General features: G+C 43.0%; 1 non-coding gene across 1 annotated transcript; it reads left to right on the top strand.

The window, feature by feature from the left end:
• The first annotated feature begins 7,327 nt into the window (after positions 1 to 7,327).
• On the top strand, positions 7,328 to 7,434 carry LOC125155913 (U6 spliceosomal RNA). Its single transcript, XR_007148421.1, has one exon. It is a non-coding gene; the product is annotated as a U6 spliceosomal RNA (small nuclear RNA).
• The last annotated feature ends 690 nt before the right edge of the window (positions 7,435 to 8,124 follow it).

The raw sequence follows: 8,124 nt of genomic DNA, 5'->3' as shown, positions 1-8,124 counted from the left end.
ATAAATGACTCCCCGACCACTGAGTATGTGAGGTCTTTCTGGTGGGACAGATTCTCAGATTCTGCCATGACCTTTTAGTTTCTGGGACACATCCCAAGGGCAAAGGGTCTTCTTCCTGGGATTTTTACGTAGGCTATGGGGGAAAGCTCGTTGTAGAAGCCTTTATTTTTTCCCGAGGCTTTGTCTGAGTGTCTTACTGGTGACAAACCTCTCCTTTATTCCCCTTCTCAAGCACTACATGAGGCCACATTCATCACTGACAACTTGCCAGCCCCTTGGAAGAAGTCATGTCACCACCAAATAACCTCTCTATGCAACACATCCAACATTTGCCCTGGTCTCACCCTCTCCTACCCATGCAGCCTCAGCCTCCATTTGCATCTGTCATTTGCTCTCTGCCTCTGTTAGGTCAGTTTCTCTGTATTTTCCCATGAGTACTGTGGCCAAGTCTGGACTTCGTTTGGGCTAATTCCCTGCCTGCTGACTCCTTTCTTCTTTTTTCACCTATATAAATTCTTCTAGCCCTTCAAAACCCAAACAGAATGTTTTTCCAGTGTTCTAATACTCATTATGCTTCTGGTTCCCAAAACCCTGTTATTGCTAGCCATTGATATTCATTCATCATTCATTCACTCATTTTTGCAATAAATATTTACTAAGAACCCACTATTGAATTATCACCATTCTAGAACTCAGGGAACCATGGTGAATTAGACAAGTCTTTGCTGTCTTGGAGTGTTTTATTCTAGTGTGGGAGACAGACAGTAAGCAAATAATAAATAAGTAACATAGCTTCAGACTGGGACAGGTGCTGTGAGGGAGAGAGAGAAAAGGCTGGGTAAGGGCTGGAGCATGGCTATGTGAGTGGAGGCTGTTCTCCTTACTGTAATCAGGGAAGACCTCTTTGAAGAGGAGACGTTTGCTATTTGAGCAGAAACTTGAAATTATGAGGAGAAATCAGCCATGAGCCAAACCAAGGGCAGAGCGCTCCTGGTACAGAGAAAAGGAAGTGAGACTTTGGAGCCAGGAATGTTCTAGAACAATAGGAAGGCTCACGTGAAGCAGAGTGCAGAAGGAAATAAGGATTGAGAGAAGGCAGAGTGAGAAACTGTAGGGTTTTGAGGGCGAGAACAATCAAGGGTGACCTCTTAGTGCTAAGTCTGATAATTGGGAAAGCTTGGGGGAGGAAGTGAATACAGATTTGTGTGGGTAGGGGAGCTGACGGGTTTGGAAATGAGAGTTCATTTTTAGACATGTGAAGTTTAAGATCATTTTAGGCATACACGTGTAGACGTTGAGTAGGTAGTTGGGTATATAAAAGTCTGAAACCCAACAAGAGGTCGGGCTAGAGCTACAAAAAGCCAAGGGCCTAGGCAAGATCACCTGAGAAGAGAGGGTAGATTAGAAAAGGCCAGAGCCCTGGGGCCCACCACCAATTGGAGGTCAGGAAGAAGGATCCAGAAAGGAGACTGAACTCGTGGCCACTGAGATTCCCCATGTATCCAAACACATCCGTGGTACTGTCTGTTGTGCTAATAGTTTCCCGTGTGCCAGACTCGTTACGATAATCAAGATTGCAACTTCTTGTGACTGCTCGTGTCTCTCCACGAGAGTGAGGGTAAAGGTCCACAGTGTTTTGCTCATGCCTTCAGTCTTGGCACAGACCTTGTTTACCACGTATTTTTCTTACTGTTCCAAACTTACAGAGCAGAGTGAAGACTGCCAGGCCAGGGGGGAAAATGTAGCTGCTTCCTTTCTCAAGGACTGAATCTGTGAGTTAGTTGAGAATTCTCAGACTTATTTTACTGGCAGTGAACTGATGCACAGACAGGCTAACTAATTTATGCACAGCCCAAACTGAGTCAGTAGCTAGCCTCAGTCCACACCACAGCGTTCAGGAAAGCGTGGGTTGAGGAATGGCAGGATGGCAGCCGCCTGGTGTTTTAAAATATTGCTAACATCTACAGGTTGTCTACTAAGTGCTTTACCGATAGCAACTCTTAATCCTCTCAGCAACTCCATGCAATAGGCAATATTGTTCCCATTTTACAGATGGGGAAACTGAGGAATGAGAGAGTTTCATAGGTAAATAAAATTGCAGATTAGTCTGGATCCTGAATCCATGCTCTTTTTTTTAAAGGTATTTTAATTTTTTTAAAAAGTTCATTCATTTTTTTTTTAATTTTTTTTTTAAAGTTTATTTATATTTGAGACAGAGAGAGACAGCATGAACGGGGGAGGGTCAGAGAGAGAGGGAGACACAGAATCTGAAACAGGCTCCAGGCTCTGAGCAGTCAGCACAGAGCCTGACGTGGGGCTCGAACTCACGGACTGCGAGATCATGACCTGAGCCGAAGTCGGCCGCCCAACCGACTGAGCCACCCAGGCGCCCCAAAAAAAGTTCATTCATTTTTGAGAGAGAGAGAGAGAGAGAGAGAGAGAGAGAGAGTGAGAGCACATGAGCAGGGGAGGGGCAGAGAGAGGGAGACACAGAATATGAAGCAGGCTCGAACTCACGAAGTGTGAGATCATGACCTGGGCCGAAGCTGGACACTGAAACAACTGAGCCACCCAGGCACCCCTTGAATCCATGCTCTTAACAACTGTGCTACACAACCTGGTGAAGCACAATCTCTGTGACTGTGACCCAAGAACAGTCTGTATTTAGGAAGGTCTCTGGGACATTTTAATATACATGAAAGCTTGAAACCTAAGTTGCATGAGATCTCAAGTTTGTTCTTTGAGCTCACGGATATCTTAATATTTGCTCTACAGGGGGCGCCTGAGTGGCTCACTCAGTTGAATGACATTTTTTTTTTTAAGTTGATTTAATTATTTTGAGAGAGACAGAGGCAGTGCAAGTGAGGAGGGTCAGAGAGAGAGGGAGAGAGAGAATCTCCACACTGCCAGCGCAGAGCCCAACATGGGGCTCAAACTCACGAAACTGAGAAATCATGACCTGAGCCGAAACCAAGAGTTGAACACTTACCCGACTGAGCCACCCGGGTGCCCCTGAATGTCTGACTCTTGCCCTCGGCTCAGGTCATGATCTCAGGGTTTGTGAGTGTGAGACCTGCGTCAGGCTCTGTGCTGAGCCTGCTTGGGATTCTGTCTCTCCCTATCTCTGCCCTTCCCTTGCTCACTCTCTATCTCTCAAATAATATCTGTCAAAATAAATAAATAACCTTAAAAAAATATATTCACTCTACTGAATCATTTAATTTTAACATCTCCAAGAATCCATGTTTAATTTGAGTCTCATAAACTGTTCGGAGTAGTATTTTGTTAAATACAGCTAACAGCTTCCTGCATAGTTTATCATTTCCAGAGAGGTAAAGCACATAATTGTACATTGAATCAGCTTTCATTGTCTAACGTGTTGACAATAATTATTTAACAATTTAAAGTCTCAGGCCACAGAAACTGACGCAGGCTACTCTCAACAAGAAAAATGTCTTCCAGCCACTCGCGAAACAGTGAAACTGGTGAAGCCAGACCACTTTCTTGCACCACACACAAAATAAACTCAAAATGGATTAAAGACGTGCATGTGAGACCTGAAATCATAAAACTCCTTAAAGAAAGCATAGGCAGGAAACCCTTGGACATCACCTTTGGCAACGTATTTATGGATATGTTTCCTCAGGCAAGGGAAACAAAGGCAAAAGCAAGCTATTAGGACTACACCAAAATAAAAAATGCTTTTGCACAGCTAGGGAAACCATCAACAAAATGACAAGGCAATCTACTGAATGGGAGAAGATATTTGCAAATGATTATTCAATAAGGGGTTAATATCCAAACTTCATAAAGAACTTACACAACTCAACACCAAAAAAAAAAAAAAACCCAATTAAAAAATGGACAGAGGACCGGAATGGACATTTTTCCAAAGAAGACATCCAGATGGCCAACAGACACATGAGAAGATGCTCAACATCACTCATCATCAGGGAAATGCAAACCAAAATCACAATGAGAGATCATGTCACATTAGTCAGAATGCCTAGTAGCAAAAGGACAAGAAATAACAAGTGTTAGCAAAGATGTGGAAAAAAAGAGAACGCTGGTGCACTACTCGTGGGAATGTAAATGGGTACAACCACTGTGGAAAATGGTGTGGAGGTTCCTGAAAAAATTAAAAACAGAAACATCATACAATCTAGTAATTTTCCTACTGGGCATTTACACAAAGAAAACAAAAACAGTAATTTGAAAAGATATGTGCACCCTTACGTTTGCTGCAACATTATTTACAGTAGCCAAGCTATGGAAGCAGCCCAAGTCCATCGATAGATGAATGGATAAAGATGTGGCATGTTTATAGAATGGAATATTACTCTGCCATAAAAAAGAATGAGATCTTGCCATTTGGGACAACATGGATGGAGCTAGAGGGCATTATGCTGAGTGAAGTAAGTCAGAGAAAGACAAATACCATATGTGTAGAAATTCTTATGTGTGGAATCTAAAAAAAACAAAACAAATGAACAAACAAACAAAAACCAGACTCTTAAATACAGGGAGCGAACTGGTAGTTGCTAGAGAGGAGGTGGGTAGGAGGAAGGGCAGAATAGATAGAGGGAAATAAGAGATAGAGACAAACTTCCAGTTATAAAATAAGTCATGATGATGAAAAGTACAACATAGTCAGCAATCCTGGGAAGATAATCAATAATATTGTAATAACGTTGAAAGATGAAAATGTGTTGTACGGTGAAAGATAGGGACTATGCTTGTAATGGTGAGCATTGAGTAATACACAGAACTGTCGACTCAAGAAGTAACATCATGTAAGTAATGTAACATTCTGTTAACTATACTTCAATTAAAAAATAGAATGAAATGTCTTTTCCCCCTTTATTTGTAATCTGACACATTTGTCTGCTCAGACCCATACACAACAACGAATGAATCAGCCCCACGGGCAGGACAACAGCACGAATGACTCCTCTGTGCTAGCTGAGAGGTGGTGGCTATGCCGCACTTCCCAGCTCTGAACTTCCCAGCGGAGTAAAGACAAAGTCTTTTGAGGTATGGGATGGCCCGGAGCCCTCAGAGAAGTCAATCCATGCAGTGTTCTCTGACAACCATCTTGATGGTCTCAGGAGCTTATGGGGTGGAAGGGAAATACAGTCTAGAGTTATTTTAAAAAAAGGAAATGAATCCAGTTCTCAGGTGAAAAGAAAAAATGTGTTAAATACACAAGGCCTTTAGATGCCTGCAGATAACATTCAGCAAACACATTTCTGTTGACAAGGAATTATGTTTTACTGCCACAGATCTCCACCCAGATTGACCCCGGAGTTTGCAACATTTGAACAGTGAGACTGGTTTCACCTGTTTGCAACTGTTAAACTATTAGTCATCAGCTGAGAAGCTGCTTAAGCCAATTTCTCCAACAGTTTATCCTATGCGTTTTTTTTTTTTTATCCCACAGTAGAAATCAACAAGGCTACACACCTGTTACATATTGTCAAAGGGGGGAAAAATACAACAACGTGGAATCGAAATGAGGCCATTATACCTGGGAGAACTGAAATCTGAGTGCTTTATCTAAAAGGGAAGAAAGAAAGAAAACTAAAATGGGAAGGAGGATGGGGAAGAGGGAGGTTACTGGTGGAAGATGGGCATTGGGATGAACATCTAAGGTTTATGTCTCGGGTGTAGGGTTGTCAGACTTAGGAGGAAAAAAAGAGAAAAGGGAGAAAGAGAAATACAAGATGATAAAATAAATTTCAATTTCAAATAAACAATTAACAACATTTTAGTATAAGACTACCCCGTGTGATATCTGAGTCGGACCTATACTAAAAAATAGAATCTGAAATTCGAATTTAGCTGAGTGCCCCGTATTTTATCTGGCAATCCTACTTGAGTAGCGTCTTTTCATCTGAATTTTGAGAAAGATCCTTTTAGAAAACAGATGTCTTCAGGAAACTGGGTCATGGATTGAACAGCACAAATACTTGCTAATTATGCTGTGCAGTGTGGTGGGATTATATATTTATTTAATGTAAGTAAACTAGCAATTGTAATGACCGAAACTTAGTTATTTTGATTTGAAAAACCGTCCATGTTACTTACCTATCTGGCATGAGTAGGAAAAAACTAAAACACTAAAAAAAAAAAAAAAAAAAAAAAAAAAAATCAACAACAACAAGAAAAAACAAACTAAGAATTATGCATTTACACAATCTGCTTCTTTCTCGCCCGTATAGAGGCTTATTGGTAGACATGTTTTATTCAATGCTTTTTTAGTGATCAAAATAATAACCGTATATGAACTCCCTGACCTAGTTTCTTCAATAATCCTGCATGGTAATAATTTAAATGTAAAGAGATAGTAGACCCAGCCAAAGACAGAACAAAACCCAAAAGAAAGGGCTGACTTGCCCCCACCTTGCTACCACTACTCACCATCGTCTGTCCAATCCCAATTTGCCCAGGATGGCAATAAACTAGCACAGTAAACAAATGCAGAGTTTGAAACAATACAGACTTAGAGTCGGGTGCTAAGGATAGGCCGTGGGAAAAGAAGGAAGGCCTAAGCACGAAGAACAAATAAAGCGTGAGTTGAAGAAGTCCAAATGTGGCAGGCTCTGAGGCGGAGAGACCGTAAGGCAAGGGAGGGGGACAGCCAGGGAAGGGGGTCTGCCCCCGCTTGGTGAGAAAAGGGGAGGATGGCAGAGAGATGAGAAGAGAGCAAGTGTGACAAGGAGAGTTTGTAGATCAGGATTTGAAGGGCTATCCAATAAAAGGGAATTTATTTTGCCTAGCTCCGGAGAATGAAACTCAGGCCAATAGACAGATGTAGCCAGAAAACAGATTGTTACACCAGTAGGCAAGAGCTTTCTGAGCGATAGAGCTCATCGCTGGTAGAACGGGCATTGTTGGAAATGGGAAGCAGAGGCTGGCTGACGGGTGGTCAGAGTGGGTGCGGAGTGGACTAGATGCTCCCCAGTGGCCCTTGGCACTCGCGGGGTATGTTTTAACCCGGCAGGGGCTTGCGCCTTTCATTAATTGCCATGTCCTCAGCGCCTAGGACAGTGCCTGTCACACAGTAGGGTCGCGGTGAATCTGCAGGGTGAGAGGAGAGTGCTTTGCGGAGGAGGTGGTGCCATTTTGAGCCTTGGTCTTGATGTGAAAAGGAAAGGGCAATTTGCTTAAATCAAATCAACACACTGTGAACATCGACATTAGGAAAGGAACAGGCTATCAGGCTGTATTTTGCGAGAGCTGCAAACACATAATCCATGTTTCCCCAGCCTATACCAGCCTGGAGAGGAAAAAGAGAATAAGATAATAGTCAAAAGCAACATATCTCGTGCTCGCTTCGGCAGCACATATACTAAAATTGGAACGATACAGAGAAGATTAGCACGGCCCCTGCGCAAGGAGGACACGCAAATTCGTGAAGTGTTCCATATTTTTTCTGTATCACAGAACAAATCATACATTTAATCTAAATAATAAATGGCTGTTTCTAAAGTTGCCCCGTATATATAAAGTAAAAAAAAAAAAAAAAAAAAAAAAAAGCAACATATCTCGGGGCGCCTGGGTGGCTCAGTCGGTTGGGTGTCCGACTTCGGCTCAGGTCATGATCTCGCGGTCCGTGAGTTCGAGCCCCGCGTCAGGCTCTGTGCTGACCGCTCAGAGCCTGGAGCCTGTTTCGGATTCTGTGTCTCCCTCTCTCTCTGCCCCTCCCCTGCTCATGCTCCGTCTCTCTCTGTCTCAAAAATACATAAACATTTAAAAAAGCAACATATCTCTGGTTCTCCCACTCTCCCCTGCCTACAATATTTTCAGCCCCTTCAAATTTCTCCCCAGTTGGTTCCTGGAGCCCCCAGGGAACGGCCCTCGTGCCTTCCGAACTCAGGGCTATAGGAAAGTATTTGATTTCACTACTTTTCTGTCCCCTGGCTTGCCGTTTTCTCTGCTGCTTTGTCATACCGTGGTGACGTCTCTGCATTTCTATCTGCTCCAAGGACGCCACAGCTTTCACACACCCCACCAAGGGCTAACAATGCCGTCCCGGCACTTGGCAAATATACCCTGCCCACCACCCCCAGTGGAACTGCTCCCGGAGTACACATGCCGAGAGTATGAATGAAAATCCTGAGG

The sequence above is a fragment of the Prionailurus viverrinus genome, chromosome F1 (genome assembly GCF_022837055.1).
Source record: "Prionailurus viverrinus isolate Anna chromosome F1, UM_Priviv_1.0, whole genome shotgun sequence".
Lineage (NCBI taxonomy): Eukaryota > Metazoa > Chordata > Mammalia > Carnivora > Felidae > Prionailurus > Prionailurus viverrinus.
The sequence above is the reverse complement of the archived record's forward strand: the minus strand, read 5'-3'. Positions and strand labels throughout refer to the sequence as shown.